The sequence below is a fragment of the Uranotaenia lowii genome, chromosome 3, assembly GCF_029784155.1.
Source record: "Uranotaenia lowii strain MFRU-FL chromosome 3, ASM2978415v1, whole genome shotgun sequence".
Taxonomy (NCBI): Eukaryota; Metazoa; Arthropoda; class Insecta; order Diptera; family Culicidae; genus Uranotaenia; species Uranotaenia lowii.
The window spans coordinates 271,680,382-271,705,016 of record NC_073693.1 but is presented as its reverse complement, the minus strand read 5'-3'; the positions used below and the strand labels follow the sequence as shown (position 1 = coordinate 271,705,016).

Below are 24,635 nucleotides of genomic sequence, written 5' to 3'. Positions count from 1 at the left end.
GAAGGTGAGTTGCTAAATTTTTCCAAAATTATTCAAAATTCCCGTTGAACATGAAAAATTAAAAAATGTTGGTAAAAAGCGACGATACTTTTGTGAAAATATTTCTAAGAAACGGGGCAAGTGCAAACGCAATGTTTTTCACAAGCTAATTTACAGAAGCGTCAGTGTATCGATCCTAAAACGAATTCAATACATGTTCTGGTATATATGATCAACTTTTAATTATATATTTGCAGTTTTTCTGCTATATTAATTAGTTTTTGGGACTCCATTTTTGTTGACTGTCGTTTTAAGCAAAAGACCTTCATTTACTAAGGCATTACGGAATTTTGAATATCCGCTTTAGATACAAAAATTTGGATACCCCTCCTGACCATTTTTTATCATGCTGAACCATTTTGGAGATGATTTTCTCTGAAAAAGCTGATGTTATATGGCTAAAAGGTGCGTTTGTACTCACCCCGCTAGGGTCGTTAGCACTTGCCCCACAGTGTGGGTTGACAAGAGTGAATATTATTTCTACAACTTTCAGGGTGTATTGAAAATTTATCATAATTTTTCTGCTTTCACTTGAATATCAGTCCCAAACTCTCACCTTTCAAAGAAAACTGGATTTGAAAGCCCTTTTTTGTAGCCAAAATATGCAAAACAAAAACACACTGTTCATTAAACCACTGCAAGCTTTGTATGGAAATTTCAAATTCTTAAATTTTCACACCTCCCATAACCTTTTTTGGTTATTTTTGGTGCCAGAAATAGCAATAAAAATTTTGGAAGCGATCCATCCAGTCCTGAATTAGCGCAACGAGTTTAAATTTTGTATGGAAATTTGTATGGGAAAACAAAATTTTTCTTCCAAAAATCTCCAGAGATGTTCTGAAAGTACCAAAATATATCTTTGGATGAAAAATGTTCCTTAATTCTTGCAGTACATTTCCTGTGAACATTAATTGTACCCCAGAAAAGATATTCAATGCTATATAAAATTTTATATTTCAAAGTTATTATTTTTAATTTAATCGTTTTTACTGCTTATTTGAAAGCTGTGTTACAGTAGGATGGAAATAAAAAATTTCAAAAAGCTGCTTTACATTGCCAGAGAATTTATTGATTTAACCCTTTCCTTCCCACGAGGTTTTTCATGTTTTAAAAATAGAAATATTGATAACAACTAAAGTTCTAGAACAAAAGATACATTATTTTAGTCTACTTTTATGATCCAGTTGATAAATTTGAATTTTGAGGTGGATCATATATGCTCCATTGGGAAGATAACAACACAGAGGGTGTAAATGAAGAATAAGAAATAGCGGCCAAAATACAGGGAATTTCATCACCTTTTTGATTACAAACTAAAACGATCCTATTTTGTGAAATATTTCTTGGGTATATCCAGCTCTCAAAAGTCAAACTATTGAAATTTTTAAAATTATCAGTTTTGCTTTGAACAATGGCCGCCATGACACTTTTTACCAGAGAAACAAAACGTGCCGATTTTCGAAAAAAAATCACGAGCTTTTGCAAATATTTTGAGACATGTGGTCATTTCAGTAGATGAAATAGCTATCCTGAAGAGAAAAAACTTTTGACGGAATGATTTTCATGAGTATTGATAAAAAACTTAGCAAGATGAAAAGTACCTTTTGTTCCCAGTGTATCACCTGTGATCCACTTTACTTATTCGAAAATTTATATGCTTTAGTGGAAATCTAAGCAAACCATCATTTGATTTTACTTACACAAGCAATTTTCTGCACGTCAGTATTTTTATTTGAGAATAATTATGAAAACTTGTGAAGTTATTGAACATCAAATGACGACTTGATTTATATTTCAAAAAAATCCAACTTTTGCGCAGCTTTTGATCTGCCAAGCAAAAACTAGTGAATCGATTTTCTTCAAATTTTGTGCAATGATTCTTCATTCATACTTGCACATTCGATGAGAAAATGGTGTAGATCCAAAGCGCCCAGATCAAATGCGAGCTATGCGAAGTTGTGGATCACCTGTGCTACCATGGGAAGGAAAGGGTTAAATAACTTTCGCAAAAACATTTCATGCCAATATTAACAGCTTTAGCAAGCAAAGTCTGCCATTTTTCAATATTTCTCAATGGATTCAGATTTTTCTTTATTTTGAAATGGTTATAACTTTTTCCATGAAATTCTTAGCTGCTTGTCATGTTGGCAAAAAATGAAGCTTAAGAATTGTCAAAATCAAAAATCAAAGACCGACTTCATTTCAAGCATATTTGAATTTTCTGGATGATTTAATGTGCGAAAATTGCCACACAAAATCTTCAAATTTTCAAAGAGAAATTTGAGTGTTCAATTTGATTTACCAAATTATTTAAAAATCCACACCAATTCCGGGAAATTCTGAACATTATCTGAGAAAACCGGCAGAATTTGACTTGTTTGAATTATTTTTAGGATTTATGTGCAAGCCGGGATATATGAAGCCCTTGGAGCCAAAAGGGTATAAGTGCATAAAAGCTTATCTCGAGAAAACAGGCTTTTAAATTGTTGTGTTTGGCCATTTATCATATATTTTTCGAGAATTTGTATTCTTCTTTCAAATGTAAAAGTATGTTAAAAAAATTCTAAAAATACAAAGAAATCACCAAATATAATTTGAAATGTGAAGAATCGTTTGGCATCATTAACTCTAAAACGACCATTTTGTCACTTATACCCCTTTGGCTCTGAGGGACTCATATGAAGAAAATCTGGAATAAACGATAATCAAATTATAAATTATCCAAATTCGTTTGAAAAAATTGACAACTATGTTAATGAATAAATTTAAAAAAATAAATATTCGGCCTATTTGGCCGATTAACTAGCTCAACCAGTTGGCTTAAATGTTTTTGGGCGGTATTTTGCTTCGAATATTCGGCACATCTCTAAATTCAATTTATTTTGTCGGTACCTTTGGATGTCTCTCAAATTTTATTGTTTTATTTGAAAGCTGAATAAGAGGAGATAAAAAATACCTATCTTGCTTGAGATCCAACGGCTCCATATTCGGGCACCATTTAGTCAAGACCCAAACCAGTTCCCAAATTCGAGCCTCCCACAGCCTCCAAAACCCAAACAGAGCGAGCTGCAACAGCATCCGTGAGCAGAAGCAAGGTCCTTTCTCTCTTCAACATTGATTCCAGCCGGATGTGTTCGGTCACATTTTCACAAGAAAGAGCATCGGAGCCTTGTCGTTATCCTGTTTTCGTTCGAATCTCGAATGAACCAGCCAGCCAGCTGTTGGGATCCCGAAAAGGCCCGCAAGGCGAGCTATCAGTTGCGGTGAGAACTCGGTACGATTTGGACGTGCAATTCGCGTGCTCTCTTGCGGCGTCCAACCGGATTTGTTGAGGAGCAGTTCCTCTGTAGCAAAACTGTTGACCTACCATCATCCCGGACCCCGGGCATCACTCGTTTCCGGATCCTGTCCCGCTTTCGTCCCCAAGATGGCTGGCCACCCCTGGAATATTGTAGTAGATTATTGGATTCGGTGCTGCTGCGAGGAGTAATACAAGAGGATTGACCTCACCTCCGGATTTGTTGTTTTTCCCTCCTCGCTCTCTCTGGAAAAGTGGAAAAGCAGAAAGGGGTTGGTGTTTTTTGAGGGTGAAGAAGCTTTAGCAAAGTTAGCAGCAGCTGTTCGAGCGACCAAACAGTCTCGATTAACTGCTGACTGGAAGTGTTGTGGGTGCATCATCTGGATCCTAGCTTTAAGAAGGAAGCGAGCCCTTTTGTTGGTGTTTCTGGAGGGTGTGGGTGGAGAAGTGTTTGTCGGAGGAAGCTGCAAAAAGATTCGGATACATACTTTGCGGCTGGCTGATGCTGTTGATGGAACCCGGCGATGGGTCTCTCGGATATGGGTGGGTGTTTGTTGTCGAGGATGTAATTGATTCAGCTGCACACGCCACTAGCAGATGCTTCCACATGAGGTACTCTCTTGGTCCCATCCCTGGCGGAAGTTCAGGAAAGCCAGAGTAGATGTAGATACCTACAGGGAGCATCGTTTGGTTGGTTGTGCGGTTTATGGGATGGTTATTAGGCCAAGTATATTATCCCGTGTGTAAAAGCTCCCCATTCCGATATTGAATGGGGCTGATGAAAGAAATCCAAATCCATTCATTGAATTTGGATTTCGAAGTGACTTTAAGGAAAAACCTTCCTTTGAAATGAAAAAAAAGGAGTGTTCATATAGTTCAGTTCATTTCCCAAGTACGTTACAGTTACCTAAAAAGTGTTAAACCAGTTATCAAAACAGGAAACATTCGGAATTGTTGTGGTTACAACTGGAATCCACAAGTTTTCCCAACAATCATTTGTGTCTGTGTGTCAGCCCAGAAGGGAAGGTGTTTTGGTTGAGGTTTGTACCAAACCTTCACGGTTTCCCTTGCAGCTGGTTCGCGCTTGTTTGTGGCGGGAACACAGACAGATGCTGAACATCTGGCCACCAATGGCAGCCAGCAGGACATAATGAAGGGAAGATCAAAGGGAATATAACTAGAACTACTATTACATTTCAGAAATGAAGGAACATCAATGACAACGGAAGTGTTAAAATGGTGGGAAACATTGAATACTAGATGTTTGGAACAGTGTGTTGGGTTACTTCTAATAGAAGAGTTGCTTACAAATAGGAATTTAAATTCTATGGAAAACCAACTTTAACGCTTAAAACTTTTTATGAAAACTCTTTTTAAAAGCTATAAGATCTTTCCCGTATGGTTCAAGGTTTGCAAAACTTCATTTTTTTGTTGTTGTTTTGTTGTTTTATTTGGGATTTCAAGCCTCCTGGGTTTATCCATCCTACACTTCGTTTTTCTGATATTATTTGTATTTCATCTGCAAATGTTCTAGGGTGATTTGACAACCGTTGTCCTCTGCTCTATCATTGCACGATGGCTACAGCTGCCGTGATACGCCGAAGTGACGTACATCATTTTTTGACAATTTTGACATTTTGATTCTATTTTATGCGTTTCGACGAGCTTTTTCATGCTCAATTTTTTTTTCGAAAAAATCAAACTGTTATTCTAAAAATTTGAAATATTTGCACATTTTGACATGATTATCGACTTTGATCAAGCTTGGTACTATTTATATCAATCCGATATTTTTTAGTGAAATTATCCCAAAACATTGAATAGTTTATGTAGATCATTCTTGAAGCTGGCATTTGAACAAAATTTCAATAAAAAATTCAATTGACTGTTCCACAAAACCCTCATGAGCCCATGGCCCTATGATTTGTTTTTCTCAATCCGATGCATTATAAAAAGTAACGTAAAAATAGTAATTGACTTGGATGCCACCCCCCCCCCCCCCCTTTTGGACCGACCACAAATATAACATTTCAAACTAATTGGCAGTTCTGGAAAAGTTTGTGTGCAGATTTCGATGAAATCCTATGTATAATATCGTCATTATTGCTAGGGCAGTGTTTGCTGATGACCTTTTGCAAAACCTAACATTTTCAAAATTGATCATTTATGGTAGAAATGAGCATCTCTTCCTGGCCGTATAACATACACAGTATTAAATATTTACATTTTTTAACATGCAATTGGAACAAGTTATTTCTACTAAATTTACATGACTTGTGACCTAATGTAAATTCCCGAAATGAAAAAAATGCCATTGTAAATTTACATGACCATAACAATCAAACCGTGTCGGCTCTTTGTTCCTTTAAAGTTTTTGAATCGTTATTTCATCAAATTCTAGACATGTATAAAGCTGATGGCTAGACAATCATTTAAAATATATTCATAATGATTTACCTACTCGATATCCACGAGCTCCAGATTTGAAACAGCATTTTCATGGCGCATCAAATCGAACTTGCTGCTTACCGGTCGGCCGTTCGGCGTTTGTTTGTGAAACGATTCTGCCATAGGGTGTATCAGAATTTTCATTTAAGTTTTAGTTTGGATGAATGATTTTTAAAATATTTTATCATTTTTTTAAATAGGCAGAACGAAGTTTATCTAGAATGTTTTTGAAATAATATTATTTATTATTATTTGTTCGTTGTACAAAAAAAATGTCCTTTGCAAAAGATGGAATGTGTGGAAGTTTTGTTTTGTTTTGTTTCGATTATAGTCGTTTTACCATCTTTGTGGCATTCGCGACTTTATCAACGGTGCAGTTGGCGGATCGTTATTGAAAAACTTATCCGGTACAACTGTGTTCGATGTTTGCTCTTGGGCTCGAACTCGCGGACATCGGCTCAGGAGACAACAGACTTGCCAACTGAGCTATATCACAAGCCCGAATGTGTGGAAGTGGTAATGGAGATTCTCATTCGTTTGTGTGAATATTAAACAATTCATAATTATTCACTTATATAAAAATCTATGAACCTGTTTTTGAATTAAAAAATTTATACTTATATCCAAGAATTAAAAAAAAAAGCTTTCTTGTATTGAAATTTTCGAAACAACAAATTGAGAATATTGTTGACCTTTTTCTGCAATATTATATTTAAACCAAAAGTTTGGCTATTTTGTGTGCCATTCATTTTCAATTGTGAGATTTCAAATCTAGTAAAAAAAATTTCTCCTCTTTGCGGTGTTTTGTGGAAATTAAGAAACTTAGTACCCCAACATGTTCTTTTAAAGTTTTACTATGCATTTATTCAGTCTCATCTAAACTATCTTATTTTGATATGGGGAAGAGCCTCCTTGTCACATCTTCAAAAACTTCAGACCCTACAGAATAGATGTTTGAAAAACATCTTCAGACTACCCCTGCTTTTTCCTACCCAACAGCTATACTCTCTGGGAACGCACAACATTCTTCCAATAACCGAACTCTGTAATTTGCAAACCGTTATATATGTTCATGATAATATACACTCGAGTAGCAATAACCAAAACCTTAATTTTACTACGGGATTAAGAACCCACAATACCCGTCAAAATAATTACTTGCAACGATGCCGATCCATGACATCTTTAGGGCAAAAAAGAATTTCTTTTATAGGACCTACAATATACAACGCTTTACCTACTGAAATAAAGACCATCAACAACCGTTCCATGTTTAAAGTCAAAGTAGTACAGTTATTAAAAGAAAAATTGAATCGTTAAAAAAGTCGATCAACAACCAGTTTTTTTAAATCAAATTTTGTTTGTTTTTGTAGCATCGTAGTTTTCTTTTGTCGTACTTTTAACTATTAATAAGTAAACTTAAGTAAATGTAGCATAATATTTGATTAGTTAACATTATTAAAAAAAAAGAAATGGATCTCTTTAAAGGAAATTTTCTTCCATTGAGATCCTTATCGTAATATTGTTTAATTATAGCATACATTTCCTCGCATAAAAAAAAAAAAAATCAACCTTATTAGTTAAAGTTATTCTTATAGGTATTTAAAAAAAAAAAGAATTAAGGACAATAGTTGAGCCTACAACATAATATCACCTCTATCCAATAAAGTCTATTAAATTTTATCGAAGAGTATACTTTTTTTTGGTTTTTTATGCAAAACAGCAATAAAACGAAATTTGTATTTTAGGTAAACAGTTTGAAAGGGATTTCACTTTTTTGTGTTTATAAAAATCAGAAAACAATAAGACTCACCCTGTGTGCGACTGCAACGTTTTTGATTCCAAACCTCGTTTCATGCAAAAGTCATATAAAATTACAACAAATAGACCCGAATGAGGAAACGCATGGTTTTTTTCAGGGCTGCGTTAAAAACACAACACATTTGACTGAATTTTACATGGAATCAAATTTTACTTGAAACGTAAAACTCAAATTTTTTTCTGTGTAGTGCATTTTATAAGATGTGATATTTCATTAATTATCTCCAACCAGAGGCCGGCATTAAATCACTGTCCGCTACATTTTTGTTATGTTATTTTTCTCATATTAAATAATTCTTGGAGAACTTGCGGATAAACAAACTCCACCACCTACATAGAAAATTTTTTTGACTATTACGTGTCACTGAAACTGCAACCTTTAAAATAAATCAACCTGTAATTAACAAAACCTGTAATTTTAAATTGTTTTCCTTGAAAGTTCACGAAGATTCATTAATTATTACAGCAAATGTCCTGTAAAAAAGTTGTACACTGAAAATTAAATGTTCCGTAATTTGTGTTTCGACCTGTTAAATAACGGTAAATGTCCTGCTCCTTTTTGTTACAGGTCATTTGCGTAATTTTACTGGAAATAATTTTTGCTGTGTAGTGGAAAATAATATTCATCAGCATTCTTGCTCGAATAATTGCACCTAGGGTAGTATGGATATTCGTTACTTCATCGGAAATCTCGTGAGTAGATAAATTTGGTAAAAAAAAATAGTAAAAACTAGAATTACTGTCAAACGGGGATTCAGGCAACAGCGGGGTTAGATGCAGCATTTGTATACCACAGCATTGATATAATTTTTAATTTTATAGAACTTTGGCGAGATATCTTTTAATGAATACAAAATGATGATGACCTAATTTTTCACATCTTAAGCTAGTGTTTTAAAGTATTTCATTTTCATTCAAAATTTAAAAAATCCATTCATAAATGTACAAATTTTAACATGCCGTATGCCGTAAAAAACTTTACCCACTATGACGGATTGGCTTAATGATTAATGTATCACTTACAAACTTTTTACTGGTTTAATTATCCTATTCCAACATTGTTGTTGTAAAAATATGTTTCGAAGAATCACCAAATTTTTTTAAATAAATATTTTTATAATTCAGTTACTTGCCTGGGGTAACATGCAACTAAATGCATATCAAAGAGACACATTTTAAATCTCGTTTCCATATACTCGAATCCCAAGTAACACAGATTATGCCAACTAGCATTAGGAAGTTTTATTATGGTTTAATTATGGCATTTTTTTGTGCAGCTCGTTTTATGACGGTTTTATTATGGTCATGCAGAATGCTTATATTTTTTTTTCGACCATATGTTTTCAGATGGTTTTGAAAACGCTAATAAAACTTTTATTAAACATAATGTTTTAGTTATTTTGAAAGAGTTATGAATGCTCTTTTTAAACTATAATAAAACACAAACTTAGAAGCTTGCTCTAAGCTTTCTTTTGCATGTTCTATAATAGCACTCAGTGCCTGATTATTAAACCGCCATAAAACTTAGTGACAGTTCTCGATCAAGATGTCAGAACAGGACACGCTCAGATTAGATAGCACATATTTGAATTGGAACTCCCATTTTTACACATTTTTGGTAAGTTATGCGTGTTGGTTTTGAGTTAAAATTAAAAAAACACATCTTTGAAAACTTGAAATCACCGAAAGTGGTATGAATATCTTTACAATATGAGTATTGAGTGAAAGGGCCCAAATAGTAGGAAAAAAAATGTTGCTTGACGCCATCATTAATTCAAGATGGCGGCTTCCACTTTTATTTTCAAAGCTGTAAATTACTGAAAATATCGTGAAACCTTCACAATATGGTTATTAGGTGAAAGTAATAAACGAGTAGAAGTCAAATTTCGTTGCCCGTCGCCATCTTAAATCCAAGATGGCGGCTACCACTCAACTTGAAAATACTGTAAATGACTGAAAATCGCAGAAAACCTATATTATAGGGGTATAAGTTGAAAGAAATCAACCGGTAGAAGTTGAATTTCGTCATCTGACGCCATCTTGAAATCCAAGATGGCGGCTTCCGCTAAACTTTAAAATGTAGTGAATGACTTAAAATGACATGAAACCCAGGTGGTAGTGAGTGGAAGGGCTTAACGAGTAGAAGTCGAATATTGCTATCTTATGCCATCTGGAAATCCAAGATGGCAGCTTTCTATAAACTTTAAAAATGCTCTAAATCATTGAATATCGCATGAAACCTCCAAAATATGGGTGTTTGTCAATTGGGATAAGCTATAAAAAGTTTATTTTTGCATTCTGACGCTATCTTGAAATCCAAGATGGTGGCTTCAGCTGAACTTAAAAATACTGTAAATGAATGAAAATAGCATGAAACTCCCAAATATATTGTATTGGGTGCTAAGGCTAAATGATAGAAGTCAAATATCTCTTTTCGCGTTTCTCTGAAAATCTGTAAGTGACTGAAAATCCCACAAAAACCACCACAATACAGACCCTGTTCGTTTTTGGCAACATTCGATTTTGGCAACATCGAATTTAGCACATGTGCCTAAATCAGACGGTTAACAGAAACAACATAACCTTATAGTTTTCACTAGAATAAGACCAATACAATTTAAACATAATAGCATGATAGGAATAATAGAATTACATAAACGGCAAAAATAAACAAAAACTATAAACAAAACAAGAAAAGTGCTAAATGCATTAGAAACATAATGAAAAAATAATAAAAGTGATTTAAAATGATCTAAATTGTCTTAAAATAGTAGTTTTAATGTAGTATTACGTGAAAAAAGTTGTGTTCAAGCGATTTTCATTGATTAACAGTATTTTAAATTCAGTGGAAGCTGCCATCTTGGATTTCAAGATGGCGTCGGAAAGAAAAAAAAACGACTTCTAGTTTAGCCCTTTCGCCCAATATCAGACGCCATCTTGGATTTCAAGATGGCGTCTGATAGCGAAATTCAACTTCTACTCGTTTAGCCCTTTCACCCGATACCCATTTTGTTGGGGTTTCATGCGATTTCAAGTCATTTACACCATTTTAAAGTTCAGCGGAAGCCGCCATCTTGGATTTCAAGATGGCGTCAGACAACGAAATTTGACTTCAACTCATGATTTATTCCACGGGTCATTCAAAACCAATCCCTTTTCATTCAAAAAGTCTGTCCTCATTTGCTGTACTAATGATTAACAACTCAGAAATGAGGAACTCAACCTTAGCGTGTAATTGTTTGGCTTGCGAGAGAAACGTCAAATCGTAGCTTTTTTTGGGGTCATCATTAAACCATAATAAAACTATGAATTGACTCACGCCATGTTGGTTGCAAAATCGAAGGGCACAAAATGACGCCATGTTGATGGATTCACAATGCAAGCATTGGAAAATATTTTTTCAGGCCTTTTTCCATCAATTCCATCATGATTGACCATCAGATTTGACGAGGCGCATTTATTTTAAGATACTATTTCATATACATTTTACCTAAAATCTTGACTGACAGTAGAAAAGAAGCTCAATATATGGTTAAAACATTGGTTTTTTTAGCTATTAATTTTACCAGATCATATCTGAATAATGCAATCATCATTCATCAACCATTATGGTTGCTGGAAAAAATAAAAAAAAAAAACTCCGAGAACTGACAGAACCGAAAAAAACAAAACTTTCTAACATGTTTAATAATAGCTTTTTAAAAGCTTTGGTGACCAACATTGATGACCAACAATTATATGTCTTGATGACGTTTCTAGGGTAGGGCCAAATAGCCTGATTTTGGCTTTATTAGAGTCCAGGTGATGTTATAGAATGTGCTTTAGCTTTTTATGAAGATTAATGCGATAGTCCAAACGATATTTTGCTGACCATAATAAAACAAAAATTGTTACTTGGGATATGATTGTTTTGTATCACGTATTTGTCAACATTAAAATTTCATTCATCCAAACATTTATTTTTATGATTTCAGCTAGTAGCATTTTTTGAAGTATTTTTTTTAACTCCTAAATGTACACAATATCCTTACGTTCACGAAAAGTGTAAAAATGAGTTTTAACAGAACCAGAAATTACCGCAATTGATGTTTTTATGCGCAATAGCTTTTATAACATCAAACATTTATCAATAATTATTCATTAACATACGTTTTCATTAAAGTCAAAGTTTGTTGCAAGTTGCCCCTTTCTATAAACATTGTTTAAATCGCATGTTAAAAAAATAACTGAAGAAACCAATAATTTTTCTGACTACGTTAGTTTGATGTTCCACTAACCTTAAAACTTTTGATGCATAAAGGGTATGATTATCTATGGACTTGAGTTTTTTGGAAGCCATTGAAATCGAAAAGTGTTGCATGTTGCCCCAGTTGACGGTATCTGACACAAACGGAGCAGACAAATTAGCGATTAGTTTTTTAATGTCGGACACTACATCCATTTGATGAAAACTCGAATTATATTGAAATTTCTGCTAAATAAGTAGATAGCTACGTTGAATCAGCAATTTTTGTAATTCTTGACTCTAGCTTTTCACTAAAAATTGAATATTTTTAGCTCTTATTGTTGATTTCAATAATTCAACTTTAATTCAAAGACACTTCAATTATGATTTGTGAAAAAAATTAAAATTTGCTGATATTAAATGCCCTTAGAGTTTTCTTTTGTAGTTGTTTTAAGTTGATAATGGCAAAACATTTTCAAGCATAATTTAAAAAATTCTTCACATCTTTAAAAAGATTCCACCGCACAGTGATTCAAAATCAAAAAAAAGTCGGCAAAAAATAATAAAATGCCGAATATTGACGACTAGTTAAACTGTGCTTTGTTACACCTTTTGAAAATCAATAAACTGTGTGAAAATAACTTCACTATAAGTAAATTTTCGATAGCATAACAATGCGAGCTTTCACATCAAATTATTATTGGAATACAGAGAAGCTTAGATTCTCTGAAATGTTTCTTAAAACTTGATTTGAAATCGTTTTTCAATAAAGGTTTTAAATTTGATAATAAGAGCTCATTTTTTTTTCTTTTTTCCTCTGCAGTGTGGGGAGGGTCCATGAACTGCCATAACAACATTTTTCGTAATCAAATAGTATCACATTTCACATGTGGCTTCATCGATTAGTTCTCGAGTAATGCATAAAAGGGAGACCCGTTCTCCTTCTTATCTCCCAGTGGAAGGACAGATGGGTCTCGAACATCGTAGAAACTTAATTCGTAGCCTTATACCTTCTATGTGAAGTTTGGATTCATTTGCATGATTAGTTATCAGACCCCCTCCCCCCCTTTTTTATGTCCCCAATCGAAGAGGGTGGAGTCCCAAATAATCATAGAAACTCTTCTCGTACCCAAATAACCACCTCAGTCAAATTTGGTTCCATTTGGTTGATTAGTTCTCTAATTTTGCGAAAAAAAAGGATGGAAGGCCCCTTCCCCTTTTCTATCTCCACACTGAAAAAGGGAGGAGTCTCAAACCGTGTTTAAAATATGCTACCCTCGCATGCCAAATTTGGTTCCGTCTGCTTAGCTATTTCTCGAATTGTACGAAAAATTGTATGGAAGATCCCCTATCTCAGTGTTCGGCATTAAAGCGCTAATCGCTAATTTGTCTGCTCCATTTTTGTTAAATAATTATCGTTTTCATTTATTTTTTCACTAAACTTTTGTACTAGCAGATAGACAAACGTCACCACAAGTAATCAGTCAAGGAAGAATGCTGATACATACTTTTTTCTAGTGTCTGGCATTAAATCGCTCATCGCTAATTAGTCCGCTACTTTTTTGTTGACAAATTTATTTTCTTACGGGATTTCTGTTGAAAAAATGGATAAGTAAACTCAACTAGATGCAGTTATTCAAGCAGGAATGCTGATAAATGAAATTTTCTATAAAGTTATAACATTTTTGGAGCCGTAAGTTCGTCAAAATTAAAGTAAAAAAATAAATATACAAACAAAAATGTAACGGACTAACTAGCGAATAGCGTTTTATTGCCGACCTTTGCCCTATCTACTTCCTATTTCCCCATTGGAAGGAGGGAAGGGCGCCAAACCATTTTAGGAACATTTTTCGTAACCAAATACACTCCCATACCAAATTTGATTCCATTTACATGATCGGTTCTCGAGTTACTCAAACATCTTTCTTCTGGTAAAGAGGCCTCCTCCCCCCTTCCAGAGAGAGGGAGGGGTCTCAAACTACTATAGGAATCTTCCCCGGCCCCTAAAAGTTCCCTCCTGCCAAGTTTCACGCAAATCGGTTCAGTAGTTTCCGAGTCTATAGGTAACAGACAGACAGACAGAAATGAATTTTTATATACATAGATTATGTATATGCGAAATGCTGAAAAAAATTAAATTGATTTTTTGTTCAATGTCGTTATATTTTTCTAATATTTCAAAACAGGTTTTTGGCTTGGTAATGGAAATTTAAATATTTTTCAACTTTATATGAATATTTTTGATAAATGAAAGTGTGAGCTCTGAAAATCCTTTTTTTTAGTTGTATGAATATCAATGAATGAATATCAATCAATGCCTGATTTACTCTTATAAATACTTGAATGTTTTCATTTTTAAAGCAAACAGCGTTTCACTCAAAGCTATCGGATTCAAATTATATCAAAAACAAGCAGGATTTTTTTTTGTTTTGGCTTTCATCTATTCAACGGTGTATAATTTACCACGGCGATCAGCAGCGTTAGCTATATTTTTGCATCCGAATAAAACATAGAAATCGATTTTTTTTATCATCGAAATTTATCTTCTCAACTAAGTAAAACTTTATTAGTGCATGATAATAATGATGTTTTTCATCTAAAAACTATAAAATGGTTTATAATAGATCACTTAGGTAAATACATAAATTTTTTCACAGATATCAATGCCATCCTTAATTGTTTGGTGTTAAAATTAAAATATCTTTTTTTTGTTGAGGTTGTCGTTAAAGTTTGTTCTATGGAAGGTATATAAAAAGTCTTAGAAAGTATCTAAATAATTACATCACAACGTTCCTTGAATATTGAAGATTCGAATCATGAATTCAAAAACTTGTTGTCGCTGTCTTGAAAATTGGACTTTTTCCAGTTTTTAGGGATTTGAACCACTATGCGTCACCCTGGGCGTAGAGCAAGGTTGCTGAAATCACAGAAAAATCTGTAATTTCACAGAATTTTGTGCAAATTTCCATCACACAATCTGTGTCACAGAACACAGAATTTTAAAATACTCACAGATTTCACAGAATTTTTGAATTTTGAATGGATTTACAAAATTGTAATATTTTTGGTAGAAATTAAATAAAGGTCTCTTACTTTGAATTTGAAAAGTATGATGAGATTGGTAATGTTAATTGATTTTTCCCAACTAAAATGTTTAAAATATCCTATTTATCATGAATTTCAAATGAAACTATAGTAGATAGCCTCACAGAAAACCATCACAGAATTTTTGGATAAAATCACAGAAAGTCAGATTTTTTTTCGAAAAAAAAAACACAGAATTTTTTTCGGCAACCTTGGCGTAGAGGATAGGCTTCAATTCTTCTAAGCTAACCTTCATGAGATCGAATCCCGGTCACGACTTACAAACTACACTTTTCATGTGTTTGTTTAAAAAAAAGTTACATAAACACAAAGAGGATCTCAATGAAACTTGATATTTCCAAAAAAAAATTCCATTATCTCAACTCTCAATCTCAACACTAACTCGCAAAAGTGTATTATATATGTCGTGACCGGAATTCACTTCTGCCACTCGTGGCATAGAGGGTAGCCTTGAAGAAGACTTCAAGGCTACCCTCTATGCCACGAGTGGCAGTGGCAAAGTTTTGAGTTTATAAACTGTTGATGAAAAATTTTCGTATGGAAGGAAAGTCAGGCAACTTACAATGTCTGAAGAGTGTCAAAGTTGTTTTAAGGCACTTTGAGGGACGACTTTTTCATCATATTCATTTTGAAATCCTTCATCCTGATCACCAACTCAAAATTTTATGCAGAAAATTTAAAGATTGTTATGCAAAACCACTGTTTCCCAAATTTCGAGATGATCTTTTAAAGCGAACCCATTAATTTTGATGAAAATATTGTGTGCCAAAATTTGGACTCAAAATTTCAACAAAAACCGAATCCACAGACTTAAAGACCTGAACTAAAACTTATTTTATGTGACATTTTCGCAAAAATACAAATCTGCCATCTTGTTAGACCAGCGACATCTGAGCGAAGCTTTATTGAGCCCTTAGTATCCTGAAAAGATCATACATAATTACATGAAACTGAATTTAATCAAAAAAAAAGTTGTTAAGCTAAAATGTTGTTGGAAAACATTTCAATGTAATGTGAATGTTCCATGACGATTGATGAAATACTACAGGAGTTTTAATCAATTATATTTTTTAAAGATAAATTCCTATTCAAAACTGCATATCTTGAGTATCAATCTTGTGCATTCTTAAGCTTCGAATCTATGGTTATGTTGTAATTATCGTTCAACTTCCAAATGAGACATTAAGCAAATATTTTATAAAATGATATTTTCTTCATAGGGATGAAGGAGGGCAAAACAGATCGCGTCCTATTATCTTTTCATCTGTAAATAGTCCCTACTAAAATATTTCATGTGTTAATCATTTTTTAATTATGAAATTTCAAGTTCAATCATTTAAAGACTTAAAATCATTTTAATTTTAATTTAAAACATTTAAAGCTGAAATTAGTCAATTTTAAAAAACATTGAAAGCGTTGTCTGATTTACAGTTGACTTCTTTTAAATGGGGTTCCATTTCAAACTTTTGTGGTACCATGCTACACCTAAAGAAAAGGTTGCAAAATATTAATACCGCTCGGCGCAAACTCTATGCCAAAAATGCGCTGAAAAGTGTATTGTACCAAAGATGATATGATTGTAAAAACACTACTGGCTTAAAAACTCAGGCTCTCTAGCAAAATGATGCATGACCACTACATTCAAGCAAAACAAGTGAAACATTTAATTGAATTTTAGGCTTGTGATATAGCTCAGTTGGCAAGTCTGTTGTCTCCTGAGCAGAGCAGTTGTACTGGATAAGTTTCTCAATAACGATCCTCCAACTGCAACGTTGATAAAGTCGCGAATGCCATAATGATGGTAAAACGACTAAAATCGAAACAAAAAAAAATTAATTGAATTTTCATCTCATTAGATAATTCATCCCAAAACAACACAAAAATAAAGTGGGAATCGAATCCTACGCAACATTAATTTTTCGACTTGCCAGTCCGACAACTTATCCAGTGTACCAAGTGAGTCAGTTAGCAAATGAAGGTTCATTGTCAAATTCCGGTGATTTTTTTTATCCTCCTTTGTCTTTGATGGTATTGGGATGGAAATGTAAATGCGAACTGTTTTCTATTGCTGGCTTATTCAAATACACACGCACACCTGCTAACTTGCGGACATCTAAGCCGGTAGTTGTTTGCCGGGGGCACGGGTATGCAATGTTACTCGACTATTCTTTAAAATGTTTGAGCAACATCTTTTCGCATGGTGATTGAAATCTCGTTTTCAAGCTTTTTTTTTTGAAGATTTTAAAGTTTTGCCTTGCTTTGCCCTATAACATTGGAGATCAAAGCTTAAAATCCTCTGAAAACCTTAAATCTGATCTAAATAGCTTTAATCTGACCAAAAAAATTTTAAATCTGAGAGATGTTGGTCATAGGCTTTGCATACTCATGGCAGGGGTAGGAAAACAAAGAAACGTTGTTTTTTTCTAATATCGGTTTACAAACACACACATCGATTGTTTCTATCCTGCTTTGTTTTGTGATGGAATATAAGATATGTTTTATTTAGATTCTTTCAGACATATGCAATGCGGATGCGCTGGGAGGACAATGCCAGCAATGAGAAATCTTGTTGGTATCAGCCCGGCGTAGGATCTTATGCCGATAATTTTATCTCACAGGAAGATCATTATTGGAGTAGAGTCTGATTTGGGGGTGCAGGAAAAATAAAAGGAATGTCCAGATGAATGATAAGCATTGAAATGGCTTACATTTGGTTTGAAATAAATCATTATGGATGTCAATTCTACCATATTTAACACATGAAGCTCTCATGATGTCAGGAAGATGTTTTCGTATGTTTGGATTTGCTCTTTATTCCTAGATCATCTTTACTTTAGGTACGTTGCTAGAATTTTGGTTTTATCACCGCAATTTTGGGTGCTTCGAACTTATCGGATTTATATGAAGAGAATTAATAATACTACAATACTACCAGTTGTCCATTAGAGTGTCCATTTCCCGGCCATTTTCTCGTTCCCGGGAATCGGGAAATCTGGTGGCCTGTTTCCCGGGAATTCCCGGGATCCCGGGAAATATTCAAAACAATGTAAAATATATAAACCTAGATTGAAATATAGCTTATCAAACCTTCCCTGCGTACAAGCCTATAATTTGTTCAAAATGTACTCTTCATAATGTTTTTTATTTATTTTTTATCAAATAAATCAAACTGTTTTAACAATGATAAAACGAGTCAAACGAACTATAATATATCCTAAACAGGTCAAATGAAGAATTCTTTCATGCAATTATTGGTTAGTCTTTTTATTTGGTTGATCTACCAATTTTTTGTTTGTTTTTCTAAACACTTTACATAATGTGGAAAAAAAATGATGTCTTGGTCATTTTTAAATTTTTAAATTCATCTGGCTTTCAAAGCCAGAGGGAAATATGAGCATAAATGTTACTTTCGAGAAATCACAATTTACCAACCTGCTGCGCGATTATTCTTATATTTTTCGAAGGGTTATGGGTTTTCGTTCAGTTAAAACGGTATGGAAATCCATATAATATTTTAAAACTTATCAATTTAAATAAAAAAAAGCACCAAATGACTGCAAAATGTCTACTGTCACAAGAATTTGCATATTCTCAATGAGTTTTGTATGACTACATTTTCAAAAAGAACAATAAGAATGGTTCCGGAGGCTATCAGGCTTTTCCAGAGAAATAATTTCATACATGTCGGGAATTCCCGGGAATGAAACAATGATTCCCGGGAATCGAGAATTCCCGAGTTTTTCAAATTTCCGGGATTTCCCGGTCGACACTCACGGGATAGACACTCTATTGTCCATACGTTTGACGTTTGAAGTCATAAACAAGTTTTAAGGTAATAAGCCTTGTGCTGAGCTGATGGCCTCGAATTCATGCTCAAGAATAAACATTCAACACTGCTGAACCACATGGGTTTTCAATGGCTGTTCGCCAACTGTCGCGAATGACACAAAGGCTATAAATTGAAACAAAAAAAAGTTTAAACGTTTGAAAAAAGGTTGTCAGACAGAATACTTATAGAGATTTTTTTTTTTTTTTTTGAATCCAAAACTTATCGCTTTCAATCTATTTTCAGATTAATTTTGAAACAAATTGTAAAATTTCAAACAAAACTGCATCCTCGATAAACAGAGACACAGTTTCACACACTTTATTGAGCCGAAACCCGGTCGAGGTCAAACTCAGTGCTACGTGAAGTTCGGAGAGAAAATAAACAGTGAACCGAAGCCAAGAAAAGCCAATTCCGGGCAGCCATACGGTCTCGGTCGAAAGTTGCCAATTGGGCGGAAGTGTGATTGAGTGGGTGGAAAAGCAGCAGGGGGAAGGAAGGGGTTTTATTTTCCCAGCGAAGCCGTGTCGCGTCGCGTCGTTGCTCGGAAAACCCGGAAGTTCGCTGCAAAATAAACGCGTCCCGTCGACCAAACTAACGGCGGAAATGAAGTGGAAAATTGCCATGTAAACTGCGGCCAAATTTTGCTGCCGGAAGCTGTGATGAGTGGAGTTTACAGAGGCAGCAGCTGTGTTGTGTTGTGTTTTTGGGGCTGAAAGCGGAGGCAAGCAAAAGCTTTTAGTGCGTAAATACTCTGTCTAATGGATATCGTGATTTGACTAGGTGACAGACTGGGGTGTCCCGCGATGCAGACCTTTCATCGGATGGAATAGCCGTTGATTTATCAGGTAGGTTTCACGAGTTTCATTGAAACCTCATAAGTTTCACATTTGCATAACTATCCATTACTGACGATAACGATCATCAGATCATAATTTTAGTTTTTCACGTGTTTATCTAAACAGTTGCATTTCACTGGTTCACAAAGTGAAATGGCGTTTTAGATTCGAACCCAAAGTGTCATGTTTTAGTCCTTTGTAATAGAATCAGGGGGCCATTTAGCTATAATTGAATCATGCGTTTAGGTACATGCGATAAATAAAAGTCGCCTTGAACATTGACAAATTATTACTAACATCTACAGGGTTAACGAACTTTTTTTTTTTTTTATAAATACTGCAACAACCTAGAACTTTTTGGTGTACAATCAAATCGAATCAACCAAACAATTGTAACATTTTTTGGAATCTTATTGGCTATCAGGTTGAACCGAAAAATTTATAAGAATTGATAAAATACTATTTGGAGACTTCCATACATATTTTCAGTAAGTGGAAAATGAATTTCGATCCAATTTTGATTTTTTTTTTCGATTGGCGTTGTTGCCAAGGTTCCATAGAATATTGCTTGTTATTCAGGTTTTTTGGATTTCATTAATTACTCACCAGGGCTAGGAATTTGAATCATTTTAAATTTAAAGATTCTAAATATCCCATTTAAGCTTGTTACAGTGGAATCCTTGTGTGCTTATGTGGATTGATTGAAATATGAGAACCATAATTTTCGTTCAGCTCATTCAGCTCGGAGGGTGTAACAACCGAAAACTTTCCGAATAATCCGGTGAGACCCGGGGGAGATGTACAACTGTGTGCAACATGTCTGCATCAATCCGGAAACTTTAACGTCTGTAAAATGAGTAACATGTTTGAAGACATATGAGAACATTTTTAGCTTACGGTACCTGGTTACGGTAATTTTAAACGTTCAATCAAATTGTGCTGATTTTTTTATGAAAATAATTAAAGCCACAGTCTTCAGTACATATCTGAAATGCATATAACATATCGGTAGTGAATATTTAAAAAAAGGTCAAATGCGCCAAATGTATACAAATGGAGTCATCAGCTGGGTTAAAAAATGCACTTGAGGACCTCCACTTTGATTGTAAAAAAATTATGGTTTTCGAGAAACAAAGAATATAAAATATTATTTTTAGTGGGAGCTAATAAAGCTGTCTAACTTTGAATGCGTTTTTCCCGATACTTAAATATGTTGACGTATTCCAATTTCAATACTGATATGCATTTCATGAACTCGAAAAAGTAAGTCCACCCTTCTCAAAGTGCTGAAAGGTGAAACTGATTTGTTGATTCGGTGAAATTTGGATGACATTAAAAGTGTTCAAGCTGATAAAAAATGACAGAAAATATATAAATTTGGTAAGGTTGTGAAGTAGGGTGTGTCGAATTGGATTTTTTTTTATTTCAAAAGGACTGTAGTCTAAAAAGTTTCCTGCTCGGCGAAAACTAACGATAGAATTTTTGCGAATTTTTATATGATATTTAGGTAACAAGGTTTTGATTTGAAATTTTTTAGGATAAATTTAATATGATAAAGAAAATGCGCGACGAAAATATAACTCCAATATGGAGCTTACTGGAAAGTTCTCTGGCTGAACTTCGCAATGTGGTAAGAGTAACGAGAAAAAAATTATTACGTCCCAAACACAGCATTCTTTTCTTAATGAAAATAAACTAGCAACACTGAAAAATTTTCTGTCCAATTTTCAGAAGTATGTTTGTAAGTGTTTAAACGTTCTCATGAAATGTTCTTTATTTAACATTCTATCATTTGTTAAAAAAAAAATTAAGGTTATTAGAAATTTTGCATAAATTTTGGGCATTTTCAGCAACCGATGCCATCTTAACCAGGTGATCGCTTCCTTTTCTATGACTTGGTGATAACGATTGAAAATGCTCAAATTTAATTTGAAATGTGATTTGTACCATTGGTTTTTGCCTTTGATGACTCTAAATTTCTGGTAAAACTAATTTTTCTCTTGCAAATGGTAAAGAATTAAATTTAGAACATTTAATTGAAACTTTAAAATACTCTAGCATCAATAACTTTCTTGTTGAAATAATATTGCTGGAAATTGAACGGAAATTCTGTCAGAGTTGCTAGTACTCATTTTAAATGATATGTGCTCATGTGCTATGTGTTGTTTGTATTTTTCTTTTCATTAGATAAATTATGTCACAAAAACTGTTCACAGAGCATAGGGGAGAAGCAGGCTATATGTGCCTATTAAATAGAATAAGGCTTTTATCGAATATTCCATCAAATATGTGTATAAAAACTAAATCCATACACCCGGCAGACATCGCTTTTCAATGTTTTTTTTTATGTTGAAATTTCCTTCAGTTTTTGAGAAAACGGTTTATATTTTAACAGTTCTCTTTATTGCCAACCTCAAACTGTGCAGCAAAAATGCGCCTATTTATATTTTAATGAAAATTTCTGAAAATATATAACATAAGCCAACATAAAACTCTCATTAAACAAAGCTGTTACTTCTATGTTACTAAATCTATGTCTTTTATAAGTTTATGGAATAAAACAGAAGTTAGGGTTGCCATATTATGGAATCAGAGCATCTTTAAGAAAAACTTTATCGAATCTGTTTTGAGATCTTCAAAAGGACCGCGGAAAAATCTAAGCCTAGAAACACCAAAATTTTAATCAATTTCAACACTATCTTAGATTCAATCATTGGCTCAGATTTTGCCAAGATATTCTTGTATCAGAGATACAACGCTATAAAAATTAATTCTACAAATAATAGAAATTACAAACAATAAGATTACAACTTACACTGACGTCATTTAAGTAGTCATTGAAAATCAGATATACATAGAAGATTTTAAATCATTCAACAAGTTTTTCAAAGACTGCGAAATGAGTTGACTTATGATTTCTCATTTTAGGATTCAATTTATGTAGTTCAATTTTTCTTTATAATTTCCTTAAAATTGCCGTTTTTGAAAATTTGAAGAAAAAAAAAACTTCCATAAATTTTCTCCTCAGAATTCCAAATTGCTCGCAGTCTTTGGGAAAGTTGATCATTAAGTAGGCTTATGTTTTTTACAGTTTCGTCAAAAAAGTACACAAATTGAATAACTTATTGGTAATGCTCCATGAAACTTTTGAATGGGACTGATGATGAAAAATTCCATCGCATCGGGTCGAACAAAACAGGTAAACGGTTCAAATATTTTTACGAACAATAGAAACACTCTCAAAATTTTTCGTTTTAAATAAATAAAAGCGTAGCAATCGATTTAAAATTTATTATAATAGTAAGTAAATTTTTGTAAAATGATCTATATTAAGTGATACCTAAACCTTTTAAATTTCGGATGTTTATGTAAGAACATGCATTCATTTGATTTTTATCCTTTTTCAGTTTTGTTTTTGTCAAAATATTACCGTTATGAAAATGTTGCTCACCTTTGGATTAAAACAAAATCATTGAACCAATTTTATAAACTTCATGCTAATATTATGTTTTACATTAATTTTGATTAATTTAAAATAAAAATAAAAAATAAAATTTGAGCGGGGTCTGTATCCTAAATGTTCGTTGAAATAATTTTAACAATAGCACAAAAACTATATTTATATTAAGTTATAATGTTGAAAATTTCCATAAAACAAACGTTTTGTATCAATTGCCTTTGTTTCATCACTAGAAGGGCTTATAAGCAAACCTTATAAAAACTGATATTTAAGGATTCTGAAAATATCATTTTATACAAGAAAAAAAATTACTAGATTATCACAAAATTTGGTTCGTTTATGACTTGAAGTATTAGTTTTCAAACGTAACAACTAGTTTTGAGATATGTTAATTTTGGAAATTGTTATTGACGATTTTTTGAAGAAAAATCATCTTGATCAATTTAACCTCGTTGATCAAAGTTCCCCTAGTTTACGGTTGTTATCCTTAAAAGTTTATTGTTTATACAAAGAAACGCAGAAATTTGAATAACTACTTACTTTTGAAGGCTTTTAAATGGAAGCTATGTTGAAATGAAATCACATTTTTTTAGTGGAAAAATGAATGAACTTGAACGAAATCACCAATTTTAACGATGGTTTTAATGCAATTTTCTGAATCTTTAATTCTGGTTTTTCATCTGAATAAGAGACGATATAAAAAATAATAAACCAAATGCATATTTGGCTTCAGCACCGCCAAATTAGCCAAATCAGTATTTAGATTTATTGCACATCGGAAAAATGTGAATTTTGTTGTTGTTAATGTTAATGTTAATTGAAATTTAGAGTATCAATCATAAATATGATTAATTAAGCAGAACGAATAAAAAATTAAACTTTTTTTTTAGCTGGAGAGTTTTTGGAAACTCATTGTCAATTCCCTTTGGTTTGTAGATTTAATGTTTTTCAAATTAATTTGTTCTGTTTTTTACAAAATTTAGGACACTTCATTGTTTTCACGTTTTTACATTGTTCTAGATTTTTTTTAAACAATACTTAAAGTCTGTTTCACATAGAATCTGGTCGGATAAAATAGATCATTTCTCCGCAAAGAAATAACGTACAACGAAAGTAAAAATGTCATTTTCTAGGGTTTACATTGCACTTTAAGGAAAAAATACATAAAAATCATTTGTCAGCTTTTCGGATGAATTTTCGAACTTGTTTTGTGATACGACCCTTCATTTTCTGCACAGTACTGCTGGTAACCTCATGCGCCATTTTGTTCCACTACTTTTCCATTTGTGCGGGTTTTTTCATGATTCTGCCAGATTTCTTCAGTTTGCCCTTAACTTTTGCCCAATATTACTCGATGGGACGAAAATACGGACAGTTTGGTGGATTGGTATGGGAGAGTGGGGAATCATGGGCCACTTTTTTTTTGTTGTTCCATAACTTCTTTATTATAAAAGATAAAATGAAAATAAAAAATGGTATGGTTTTCTACATTTTCACGGTATCATAAGGTTTTTTTTTAATTTTAATAAGTTATTTTTCCCAAATTCTGACTGTTTGAAAAAACGCAATATTTT

General features: G+C 33.3%; 1 protein-coding gene across 1 annotated transcript in view; it reads left to right on the top strand.

The window, feature by feature from the left end:
* The first annotated feature begins 3,286 nt into the window (after positions 1 to 3,286).
* LOC129757714 (uncharacterized) overlaps positions 3,287 to 24,635 on the top strand; it is a 468,755-nt gene continuing 447,406 nt past the window's right edge. The window contains 1 exon segment of the mRNA XM_055755003.1: positions 3,287 to 3,880. The gene's annotated coding sequence lies outside the window, so the exon portion shown is untranslated.